The sequence below is a fragment of the Oncorhynchus clarkii genome, chromosome 6 (assembly GCF_045791955.1).
Source record: "Oncorhynchus clarkii lewisi isolate Uvic-CL-2024 chromosome 6, UVic_Ocla_1.0, whole genome shotgun sequence".
NCBI lineage: Eukaryota > Metazoa > Chordata > Actinopteri > Salmoniformes > Salmonidae > Oncorhynchus > Oncorhynchus clarkii.
The window spans coordinates 86,694,791-86,708,490 of record NC_092152.1 but is presented as its reverse complement, the minus strand read 5'-3'; positions in this window follow the sequence as shown (position 1 = coordinate 86,708,490).

The window sequence follows — 13,700 nt, the reverse complement described above, 5'->3', positions numbered from 1 at the left end:
GCTGTTGTTTTGAAACAGCTTATCAGTTACTAATAGCGTCGTCCGGGTTAGGGAGGGATTGGTCGGGCCGGGCCTGTGACGGACCGGGTGCAGTGCGCGCTAGCCAAGGTTGCCAGGTGTCCGACATTGGTGCGGCTGGCTTCCGGGTTGGATGCGCGCTGTGTTAAGAAGCAGTACGGCTGGTTGGGTTGTGTATCGGAGGACGCATGACATTCAACCTTCGTCTCTCCCGAGTTGTAGCAATGAGACAAGATAGTAGCTACTACAACAATTGGATACCACGAAATTGGGGAGAAAAAGGGGTAAAATTTTTTACAAATAATAATAATTGTCTAACGGCATTTTTTTTCCTAAAATACAAGAATAAATGTATCTGCAATGTTATCAAAAACAACCTTAGTTTGTCCGAGTCAAGCGTGGCATTTGTCATGTAATTATGGAGGTAACGGCTTGGAGATTGTTCTAAGTGGCTGTATGGATAGAGCGCCAGAAATACACTAACTTACTGCAATGACAAAACTGGTGCACAACGGTTCCTTTCTCTGTCCTACACACATGCACCATATCTGCTAAGAGTTTAGACCAGTGAAACATGTTCACCTGTTATTTTCAGACTGAATAAAACATAACAAATGGAAAAACAAACACATTTAGAAATATTAACTTGTGTTATTTATTCCCTTCTGAAAATACCAGGTGCTCATTTTGCATTGATGCAAAAGCTGAATACATCTCTAATGTATTTATTCTATAGCCTCATATTTCTCATTTATTTGATAAGAACAAGACTTTGCACACCATTAATTAAAACATAAATACTCATATGCTAAATAAAACAATACACGGTGATTGAATATAATTGATCTAAAGTCACAATTATTGCAATCACTCTTATTAGTACATCGTATTACAATGAATTGTATTGGAATAGACGTGATGTGATTCAACATTTCTGAAGAGTCCAACCAAATGCGAATACCCTTCAGAATCAAATCAAATCAAAACATTTGTAATTATGTGTCACCTGCGCTGAATGCAACAGGTGTAGTAGTCCTTACCGTGAAATGCCGAGTGACGAGCCCTTGACCAACAACGCAGAGTTTTAAACAAGTAAGAACAATTTGCTTAATTAACTAAAGGAAAAATAGTAACCCAATAAAAGAACAATAACGAGGCTATATTGAAGGAGTACCGGTACTGAGTCAATGTGCAGCGGTACGGGGTAGTCGAGGTAATTGAGGTAATATGCACATGTGGGTATTAGGGATAAAGTGACTATGCATTGATAATTAACAGATAGTAGCAGCATATGTGAAGGTGTGTGTGTGTGTGTGTGTGTGTGTGTGTGTGTGTGTGTGTGTGTGTGTGTGTGTGTGTGTGTGTGTGTGTGTGTGTGTGTGTATATGTGTGGGCAAAAGATCAGAATTGGGAGCAGCCAATGATCCCCTGAATATCTCTCACCTTGAATGTTCCGTCAGCGTTCCTCCCTTTGGGGGTGACAGACATGGAGCCTCCATAGAAGTGTCCCGCTGAAGCCAGGGAGACCAGTAGCAGCAGATGCAGCAACACCGGTGTGGAGGAGGACATGATGCCTGGATCTCTCTGGAGGATTCCTCTCTACCTATCTGCCTCCAGCATCCAACCTCCAGACCTTTATACCTTCTCAGACCAACCATCCATTCAGGAGGAATGTCAGAGCAGATGCCAACGTTGTTTCCTTTGTAACTCACCCTGGGCATGTTCTCTTTATGACAGGCGTAACTGGTTTTAATGAACTGGGAAACAAAGGCTAAAATACCTTTTCATAATAACCTGAAACGAAAGGGGAAATAAAGTTGTGAGTTACAGTAATTCTGCATATCTTGAACTTTTCTCTGCTAATCTCGTACATTAGCCTGATTTACATTTTCTATTTACATGTTAGTCATTTAGCAGACGCTCTGATCCAAAGCCACTTACAGGAGCAATTAGGGTTAAGTGCCTTGCTCAAGGGCACATCGACAGATTGTTCACCTGGTCGGCTAGTGAGCATTTGCACCAGTACTATGCAGTTACGACACATGAAAGGTATTTAAATGAAATACAAATGAATGATGAGACTAAATAATCTAGATTAAGTTAAGAAATATTAAGGTTAATTAATACAAGTATTTCACACCAGAATGTCTGTTCATTTCAATTACATGTATTTCACAACTAGTGTTGTTACCACTGTAGATAATGGTGAGTTTATTGATTCATGAGTAGGTTTTCATTATGTGTTTGGTTTGGGTTATTGTGTCTGTGGGGGGAACGGCCACAGCAATTCAAAATGAATGGTACACGATGCATACTGATCGTAACGGTGCAAAACTTGCCTTTGAAATGATAATGAATTGGTCCTGCTACAGATTACTTTGTAAATACATCCTTCATTCCCTCCTTGGGTAGGCTGGATAGGTGAAAACAGCCATCCCTTTCACCAATCCAATCCATATTCACCCATGGTATTGCTCCTTGAGGTGTTCTAATTCTCTTTCCACGCCTGTTACCATGGTGAGGATTACACAAACACAAAAAGGATGCTTTTCATGGTAATTCATGACAATCACCTTTAAATCAACGCGTGAGTCAAAACTATGTTTTTATACTTCTGCTCTGTCCCTATCAGATGTTTTTCTGTTTGACATCGTTGACCTGGCATGGGTGGGTTGGAATCCCTCTGACTGACAGCATGAAGATGTTCAACAAGATTAGGCCATGAGGACAGGTGATTTATTATCTCATCTCTCTTGTCAAACATCAGGTGAGGTGAAAAAAATGCTTCTTGAATGAAATGACATGTTGGGAACACAATAGGTCAAAGACCATTTTTTTCACGCCACGTTGTTTTCTGTAAATGTCTCATGCTTCAGGAATGTTCCACAGGACTCAAGGATGCTGCTGACAAGTCAGTGAACTTGTTTGAGATGAAACCTATAGCATATAATCAAATGGCTTCCAGAGGAGATGCTTAATGTGAGTTGGACAATAGCACCTCAAAATAAATCCCTACATAACCACTTGACCTTACAATACTCATGCTAAATACTTACAATAACAAAGGTTGATCTGCACGATAGAGACACCAACTCAACCAGACAGTATGTGTTTTATAGATATTGAAGTGAACTAATGAATTCATACTACAGATTGTAAATGGAGGTAAATACACCTGTCTCCTTCTATATCTGAGTGAATCCAGTAGCTTTTCACACTCATGCACATTAACACACGGATCATCACCAATCATCTGGAGAACAGACCCGGGTCAACAGATCCGCGTCAAAGATTCTTATTTGCATAAAATAGACAGAGACCGGTCTTATCAAAATTAGATAATAGTATTTATTCTCGGAGCGCGCTGCCATGTAACCACGAACAACTGTTTATGTACAAAATATGACGTCATTGGTTCTAGAATGAATCTCCTCCTCTCGACCAAGACAAAGCAGGTTTAAAAGTTCATTCCGACCTACTAGCGCACACACATGACACACAATATAACTGAATTAACTCTTGATCCCTCACCATTATCCAGCACCACTTAGCTGACAGTTCCAGTTAACTGAAAACTCGGGAAAGCCCTCACTGCCTTATCTAAATATCCCAGAGCTAAGTTGCATCGGTTCAACCATAGGTTAATGACCTTTTCTGCTTACTTAAAAACCCTTCTCCAACCTGGCTGGAATCGTATTTATTTTATTTAATTACCCCCAGTTTCAGGCTCCACAATCCCTCACTTATGAATTCATATTGTTAATCAGATATAATAAAACAGTATAAGTTTACTTATTTACAGTTCTATTTATAATGGGGATATTGTTTAGTCATTTATTCAGAAAATTCCTAACACTGGGTGTGGTCAACAAATTACTATCTTAAACATATACGCCCCTAAAACAGATACTCCTGCTTTCATGTCAAAAATGATAACCCTGTTCAATGAGCATTGTGTTTCCTTTGGCGTGGTGGCCGTAGATTTGAATTGTTCCCTTAACCCAACCCTAGACAAATCATCTCAAGTCCCCACCACAAATCCTAGATCTGCAATGATGTTGAACTCTCTTACTAAAGAGATGGGACTGATAGATATCTGGAGAGAAACTTATAGCTCATCTATGGACTATACATACTACTCTAATGTCCATAACACCTACTCACGTATAGATTACATTTTCATCCCAAAGAGTTTCATAAATTCAGCCACATGTACAATCGGACCCATAGCACTTTCAGATCACGCCTTTGTCCACCTCCGCTTTGACCTCTGCAAAAACATCCCGAGGTCAAAGAGCTGGAAATTCAACACCTCCATGCTATGAAACGAAGCGTTCCATACATTGGTAACTACATGGATAGACCACTACACACAAGACAACAAAGATTCTCCTGTTTCTCCAGCCACAATGTGGGACGCAGCTAAAGCCACACTAAGAGGTAATCTAATCGCATATGCTTCCTCTAAGAAAAAAACAATGGAAGCACACATGCTAGATCTTGAGAGGGAGCTGGAATGCTGTGAAAAAATACATAAACAATCCCCAGACAGCGCCTGCTGGCGTCAACTTAAAGCAGCCAAAGCCAAACTAAATTTGGACTATACTCGGGAGATAAAAAAAATTGTCTTTACTAAACAGAAATACCATGAGTATAGCAATAGGCCCAGTAGATTGCTTGCTTACCGATTAAAAAAGGAGCAGTCAGAGCGTACAATCATGGCTATCCGAACAGCAAAGGACGAGGTCACATACGACCCTAAAAAAGATCAATTTAACTTTTCATGATTTTTACTGCAAACTATATACCACCGGAGGGCTGGTGCGTGGAGGTGGCACTGGATAGACCGGACCGTGCAAGCGCACTGGAGCTCTTGAGCACTGAGCCTGCCCAACCTTACCTGGTTGAATGCTCCCGGTCGCCCTGCCAGTGCAGCGAGGTGGAATAGCCCGCCCTGTGCTGGCAGACAGACATGTAAAACAGGCGTGGGGAATAACTCCTGAGGGGAGACATGACGTAGTACCAGGACAGTGGCTGATGGTAAAACAATATGTAACAGACACATTAGGGCCAAAACAGGAAGGTCCTTGTCAAGTGTTGCTCATAACGAGGTCGGCAGTAAAAGTCCAGGGAAAATCACGATGGATACATGACACTCATTACAAGGTTTTCCATGTCGATGACAAAGCAGAGCCTGGAGAGGAACTGATTGATTAGCAATCGGAGGGCCAATCTCAGGTGAAGCATAGTAAGATAATCAGAACCTGGACAGCTTCTGTGTGGTACACCGCAGTCGTCATCTTGGAGAAATGTCAAACTCTTTCCTGAAAATCGGGACATGCTGACATAGAGAAATCATGTGAAATATACATTTCTCTTGAAACAAGGACATGTTACTTTGTTACTCTCTAGTATCACTATGATCACTACGCTCTAGTATCATTAGTATCACTACTCTCTAGTATCTCTATTATCACTACTCTCTAGTATCACTGCTCTCTAGTATCACTACTCTCTAGTATCACTACTCTCTAGTGTCATTATTATCACTACTCTCTAGTATCACTACTCTCTAGTATCACTTCTCTATAGTATCACTATTATCACTTGTCTCTAGTATCACTACTCTCTAGTATCACTCCTATCTAGTATCACTACTCTCTAGTGTCATTATTATCACTACTCTCTAGTATCACTACTCTCTAGTATCACTTCTCTATAGTATCACTATTATCACTCGTCTCTAGTATCACTACTCTCTAGTATCACTGCTCACTAATAACTACTTTCACTACTCTCTAGTATCACTGCTCTCTAGTATCACTATTATCACTACTCTCTAGTATCACCACTCTCTAGTATCACTATTATCACTGCTCTCTAGTATCACTACTCTCTAGTATGAATGCTCTCTAGTATCACTACTCTCTAGTATCACTGCTCTCTAGTATCACTGCTCTCTAGTATCACTACTCTCTAGTATCACTGCTCTCTAGTATCACTATTATCACTACTCTCTAGTATCACCACTCTCTACTATCACTGCTCTCTAGTATCACTGCTCTCTAGTATCCCTATTATCACTACTATCTAGTATCACTATTATCACTACTCTCTAGTATCACTGCTCTCTAAAATCACTACTCTCTAGTATCACTACTCTCTAGTATCACTACTCTCTATTATCACTGCTCTCTAGTATCCCTATTATCACTACTATCTAGTATCACTATTATCACTACTCTCTAGTATCACTGCTCTCTAATATCATTACACTCTAGTATCACTAATCTCTAGTATCACTACTCTCTAGTATATTAAGTATCACTACTCTCTAGTATCACTTCTCTATAGTATCACTATTATCACTTGTCTCTAGTATCACTACTCTCTAGTATCACTCCTCTCTAGTATCACTACTCTCTAGTGTCATTATTATCACTACTCTCTAGTATCACTACTCTCTAGTATCACTTCTCTATAGTATCACTATTATCACTCGTCTCTAGTATCACTACTCTCTAGTATCACTGCTCACTAATAACTACTTTCACTACTCTCTAGTATCACTGCTCTCTAGTATCACTATTATCACTACTCTCTAGTATCACCACTCTCTAGTATCACTATTATCACTGCTCTCTAGTATCACTACTCTCTAGTATGAATGCTCTCTAGTATCACTACTCTCTAGTATCACTGCTCTCTAGTATCACTGCTCTCTAGTATCACTACGCTCTAGTATCACTGCTCTCTAGTATCACTATTATCACTACTCTCTAGTATCACCACTCTCTACTATCACTGCTCTCTAGTATCACTGCTCTCTAGTATCCCTATTATCACTACTATCTAGTATCACTATTATCACTACTCTCTAGTATCACTGCTCTCTAAAAGCACTACTCTCTAGTATCACTACTCTCTAGTATCACTACTCTCTAGTATCACTGCTCTCTAGTATCCCTATTATCACTACTATCTAGTATCACTATTATCACTACTCTCTAGTATCACTGCTCTCTAATATCACTAGTATCACAACTCTCTAGTATCACTACTCTCTAGTATCACTGATCTCTAGTATCACTACTCTCTAGTATCTCTATTATCACTGCTCTCTAGTATCACTGTTCAATAATATCACTGCTCTCTAGTATCACTACTCTCTAGTATCACTATCACTACTCTCTAGTATCTCTATTATGACTACTCTCTAGTATCACTGCTCTCTAATATCACTACTCTCTAGTATCTCTATTATCACTACTCTCTAGATTCACTCCTCTCTAGTATCTCTTATCACTACTCTCTAGTATCACTACTCTCTAGTATCACTATTATCACTACTCTCTAGTATCACTATTATCACTACTCTCTAGTATCACTACTCTCTAGTATCACTATTATTAGTACTCTCTAGTATCTCTATTATGACTGCTCTCTAGTATCACTGCTCTCTAATATCACTACTCTCTAGTATCTCTATTATCACTACTCTCTAGATTCACTCCGCTCTAGTATCTCTTATCACTACTCTCTAGTATCACTACTCTCTAGTATCACTATTATCACTACTCTCTAGTATCACTATTATCACTACTCTCTAGTATCTCTATTATCACTACTCTCTAGATTCACTCCGCTCTAGTATCTCTTATCACTACTCTCTAGTATCACTACTCTCTAGTATCACTATTATCACTACTCTCTAGTATCACTATTATCACTACTCTCTAGTATCACTATTATCACTACTCTCTAGTATCACTGCTCTCTAAAAGCACTACTCTCTAGTATAACTACTCTCTAGTATCACTACTCTCTAGTATCACTGATCTCTAGTATTCCTATTATCACTACTATCTAGTAACACTATTATCACTACTCTCTAGTATCACTGCTCTCTAAAAGCACTACTCTCTAGTATCACTACTCTCTAGTATCACTACTCTCTAGCATCACTGCTCTCTAGTATCCCTATTATCACTGCTCTCTAGTATCTCTATTATCACTACTCTCTAGTATCACTGCTCTCTAATATCACTACTCTCTAGTATCACTATTAGCACTACTCTCTAGTATCACTATTATCACCACTCTCTAGTATCACTATTATCACTACTCTCTAGTATCACTATTATCACTACTCTCTAGTATCACTGCTCTCTAAAAGCACTACTCTCTAGTATCACTACTCTCTGGTATCACTACTCTCTAGTATCACTGCTCTCTAGTATCCCTATTATCACTACTATCTAATATCACTATTATCACTACTCTCTAGTATCACTGCTCCCTAATATCACTACTCTCTAGTATCACTAATCTGTAGTATCACTACTCTATTGTATATTTAGTATCACTACTCTCTAGTATCACTACTCTCTAGTATCACTAGTATCACAACTCTCTAGCATCACTACTCTCTAGTATCACTGCTCTCTAGTATCACTACTCTCTAGTATCACTAGTATCACTACTCTCTAGTATCACTACTCTCTAGTATCACTGCTCTCTAGTATCACTGTTCTCTAATATCACTGCTCTCTAGTATCACTGCTCTCTAGTATCACTATCACTACTCTCTAGTATCTCTATTATCACTATTCTCTAGTATCACTGCTCTCTAATATCACTACTCTCTAGTATCACTACTCTCTAGTATCACTATCACTACTCTCTAGTATCTATATTATCACTACTCTCTAGTATCACTCCTCTCTAGTATCACTTTTATCACTACTCTCTAGTATCACTACTCTCTAGTATCACTGTTTTTATCACTACTCTCTAGCATCACTACTCTCTAGTATCTCTTATCACTACTCTCTAGTATCACTATTATCACCACTCTCTAGTGTCACTACACTCTAGTATCACTATTATCACTACTCTCTAGTATCACTACTCTCTAGTATCTATATTATCACTACTCTCTAGTATCACTATGATCACAACTCTCTAGTATCATTAGTATCACTACTCTCTAGTATATCTATTATCACTACTCTATAGTATCACTGCTCTCTAGTATCACTACTCTCTAGTATCACTACTCTCTAGTGTCATTATTATCACTACTCTCTAGTATCACTACTCTCTAGTATCACTTCTCTATAGTATCACTATTATCACTTGTCTCTAGTATCACTACTCTCTAGTATCACTCCTCTCTAGTATCACTACTCTCTAGTGTCATTATTATCACTACTCTCTAGTATCACTACTCTCTAGTATCACTTCTCTATAGTATCACTATTATCACTCGTCTCTAGTATCACTACTCTCTAGTATCACTACTCTCTTGTATCACTATTATCACTACTCTCTCGTATCATTATTATCACTGCTCTCTAGTATCACTGCTCTCTAGTATCACTGCTCTCTAGTATCACTGCTCTAAAGTATTACTATTCTCTACTATCACTACTCTCTAGTATCACTATCACTACTCTCTAGTATCACTGCTCTCTAGTATCACTACTCTCTAGTATCACTACTCTCTTTTATCACTACTCTCTTTTATCACTACTCTCTAGTATCTCTACTCATGTATTACTACTCTCTTTTATCACTACTCTCTAGTATCACTACTCTCTAGTATCACTATCACTACTCTCTAGTATCACTGCTCTCTAGTATCACTACTCTCTAGTGTCATTATTATCACTACTCTCTAGTATCACTACTCTCTAGTATCACTTCTCTATAGTATCACTATTATCACTCGTCTCTAGTATCACTACTCTCTAGTATCACTACTCTCTTGTATCACTATTATCACTACTCTCTCGTATCATTATTATCACTGCTCTCTAGTATCACTGCTCTCTAGTATCACTGCTCTCTAGTATCACTGCTCTAAAGTATTACTATTCTCTACTATCACTACTCTCTAGTATCACTATCACTACTCTCTAGTATCACTGCTCTCTAGTATCACTACTCTCTAGTATCACTACTCTCTTTTATCACTACTCTCTTTTATCACTACTCTCTAGTATCTCTACTCATGTATTACTACTCTCTTTTATCACTACTCTCTAGTATCACTACTCTCTAGTATCACTATCACTACTCTCTAGTATCACTGCTCTCTAGTATCACTACTCTCTAGTATCACTGCTCTTTAGTATCACTTCTCTCTAGTATCACTACTCTCTACTATCACTACTCTCTAGTATCACTGCTCTCTAGTATCACTACTCTCTATTATCACTACTCTCTAGTATCACTATCACTACTCTCTAGTATCACTGCTCTCTAGTATCACTACTCTCTTTTATCACTGCTCTCTAGTATCACTGCTCTCTAGTATCACTACTCTCTAGTATCACTGCTCTCTTGTTACACTGCTCTCTAGTATCACTACTCTCTACTATCACTACTCTCTAGTATCACTATCACTACTCTCTAGTATCACTACTCTCTAGTGTCATTATTATCACTACTCTCTAGTATCACTACTCTCTAGTATCACTTCTCTATAGTATCACTATTATCACTCGTCTCTAGTATCACTACTCTCTAGTATCACTACTCTCTTGTATCACTATTATCACTACTCTCTCGTATCATTATTATCACTGCTCTCTAGTATCACTGCTCTCTAGTATCACTGCTCTCTAGTATCACTGCTCTAAAGTATTACTATTCTCTACTATCACTACTCTCTAGTATCACTATCACTACTCTCTAGTATCACTGCTCTCTAGTATCACTACTCTCTAGTATCACTACTCTCTTTTATCACTACTCTCTTTTATCACTACTCTCTAGTATCTCTACTCATGTATTACTACTCTCTTTTATCACTACTCTCTAGTATCACTACTCTCTAGTATCACTATCACTACTCTCTAGTATCACTGCTCTCTAGTATCACTACTCTCTAGTATCACTGCTCTTTAGTATCACTTCTCTCTAGTATCACTACTCTCTACTATCACTACTCTCTAGTATCACTGCTCTCTAGTATCACTACTCTCTATTATCACTACTCTCTAGTATCACTATCACTACTCTCTAGTATCACTGCTCTCTAGTATCACTACTCTCTTTTATCACTGCTCTCTAGTATCACTGCTCTCTAGTATCACTACTCTCTAGTATCACTGCTCTCTTGTTACACTGCTCTCTAGTATCACTACTCTCTACTATCACTACTCTCTAGTATCACTATCACTACTCTCTAGTATCACTGCTCTCTAGTATCACTACTCTCTTTTATCACTACTCTCTTTTATCACTACTCTCTAGTATCACTACTCTAGTATTACTACTCTCTTTTATCACTACTCTCTTTTATCACTACTCTCTTTTATCACTACTCTCTAGTATCACTACTCTAGTATTACTACTCTCTAGTATCACTACTCTCTAGTATCACTATCACTACTCTCTAGAATCACTATTATCACTACTCTCTAGTATCACTGCTCTCTAGTATCACTACTCTCTAGTATTACTACTCTCTAGTATCACTACTCTCTAGTATCACTACTCTCTAGTATCACTACTCTCTAGTATCACTACTCTCTTTTATCACTACTCTCTAGTATCACTACTCTCTAGTATCACTATCACTACTCTCTAGTATCACTACTCTCTAGTATCACTACTCTCTAGTATCACTACTCTCTAGTATCACTGCTCTCTAGTATCACTACTCTCTAGTATCACTACTCTCTAGTATCACTACTCTCTAGTATCACTGCTCTCTAGTATCACTACTCTCTAGTATCACTACTCTCTAGTATCACTACTCTCTAGTATCACTACTCTCTAGTATTACTACTCTCTAGTATCACTACTCTCTAGTATCACTACTCTCTTTTATCACTACTCTCTAATGTTACTGCTCTTTATTAAGCTTTTTGTATTTGCCTCAAGGTTTTTGTTAGCGCTTTTGAGGTTGTTTTTCATTTTCACCAAGATGTAGAAATTGCTTGAGGGAAAATATGCATATGGACATAGAATTTTAACACTGACCCTGAAAGAGAATTTTGACCCATTTTCCAGAAATTCATAGATGACCAATTAAAAGAGAGTGGATCGTGCCTGCATGAAAACGTAACTACTCGTTACATATCACACTAAATGGGGGATACAGAAAGCCCTCCCAAATCATATGAATTGCCCTGAGAGGAGGTTGTTCAGGAGCTGGACCTCCAAAAGCTAAATGAAATGGTGGAGAGCTTCATCACTAAAGGTCACTTTCTTAATATCATGGTGTACTAAATGAGTACAATTATATAAAAAGACCTGCATTCATTGTGGTCCTATATTTTCGTTATAATGCTTTGCCCTAACGAACTCGACCCAGGTAGGCCTCCAAATTCCAGACATATGAGTGATTCTCTCATGAAAAAGGCCTGTGCCGATTAAATTGGCTCATAACCAACATGACACACAACAATTCACAATTCACAACCTATTCACAACCTATTCACAACCTATTCACAACCTATTCACAACCTATTTACAACCTTTTATATTCATAGAAGAACCTGTTCCAGTGAGTCAGGTATTGCTGACTCAAATAAATTCCATACAATCAGTTGCTTGCCGACATAACATGCCCTTTAACAACTCACATTGAAACGTAACATTTCTAGCCTGGAAAGTCCAGTCTGTTTGTGCTAACATTCCACTCGGCATGACAAGTAGTCCCTCCAGGATTTCGCATCATTCTTTGTTTTATTCTGACGTTTTGCATGACAATTGGCAAAAACAACGGTTCAATTTGTTACGAAAATTTGCTAACAGGAAAAAAAAACGTGTTGACATGATCAGACAGTTTTATGCAGAATGTCAAAATCCTGGAGGGACGTGTCAAGAAGTGGCTAATCTATCTCCTAATGCTGAGTGCCCAGCAGAGACGCATCAGATCCCATTTTTACAGTCTGAAATAACTCTGCTGGGATCGAACTCCCGGACACTCAAATCACAGTACTGAAACAACAACAGTGCCGCCCGCATGCTTTCCTGTCAATGCTGTCAATCTCTACAGTGTACGTCAGTATCTAATGGCTGTATGGTGACATGGGTTGGATTCCACTTGGCAATGCCTTTGAGTTTCAATCCCATGACAGACTGTCCCTCTTGAGTTTGGCTGATGATCAAGTTTTAGGTTTGTGACTCATAATGCACGGTCTTGGCATCACATTGGAATGGAAATAATTCCACTTTGAAATTCACACATCCTAGATAAATACAACACACATAATCATTACTTTTGTCAGAATATAGGCTGCCTGTATGCAGCATGTCAAGACCTAAATCGAAGCATATTCTCGACATATACAGCATACAGAACGTCTTGTCGACATGACCACCTGAAGAATGCAGAGTAAAGTGTATATTATATTATACTGTATATATCTATCTATATTACAGAGCAGGGGTTCTCAAATCTTACCCTACGAGGTCCAGAGCCTACTGGTTTTCTGTTCTACCTGACAATGAATTGCACCCACCTGGTGTCCCAGGTCTACATCAGTCCCTGATTAGAGGGGAACAATGGAAACATACAGTGGAGCTGGTTTGGAGGTCCAGAGTGGAGTTCTAGAGTTCCTCCACTCCACAGTGTTCTGTCTCCAAGCAGTGACTAAGCACACAGGTAAACGCCTGATATGAATGCCTCTGTATGATACAGCAGCATGAGACAGTCACCACTA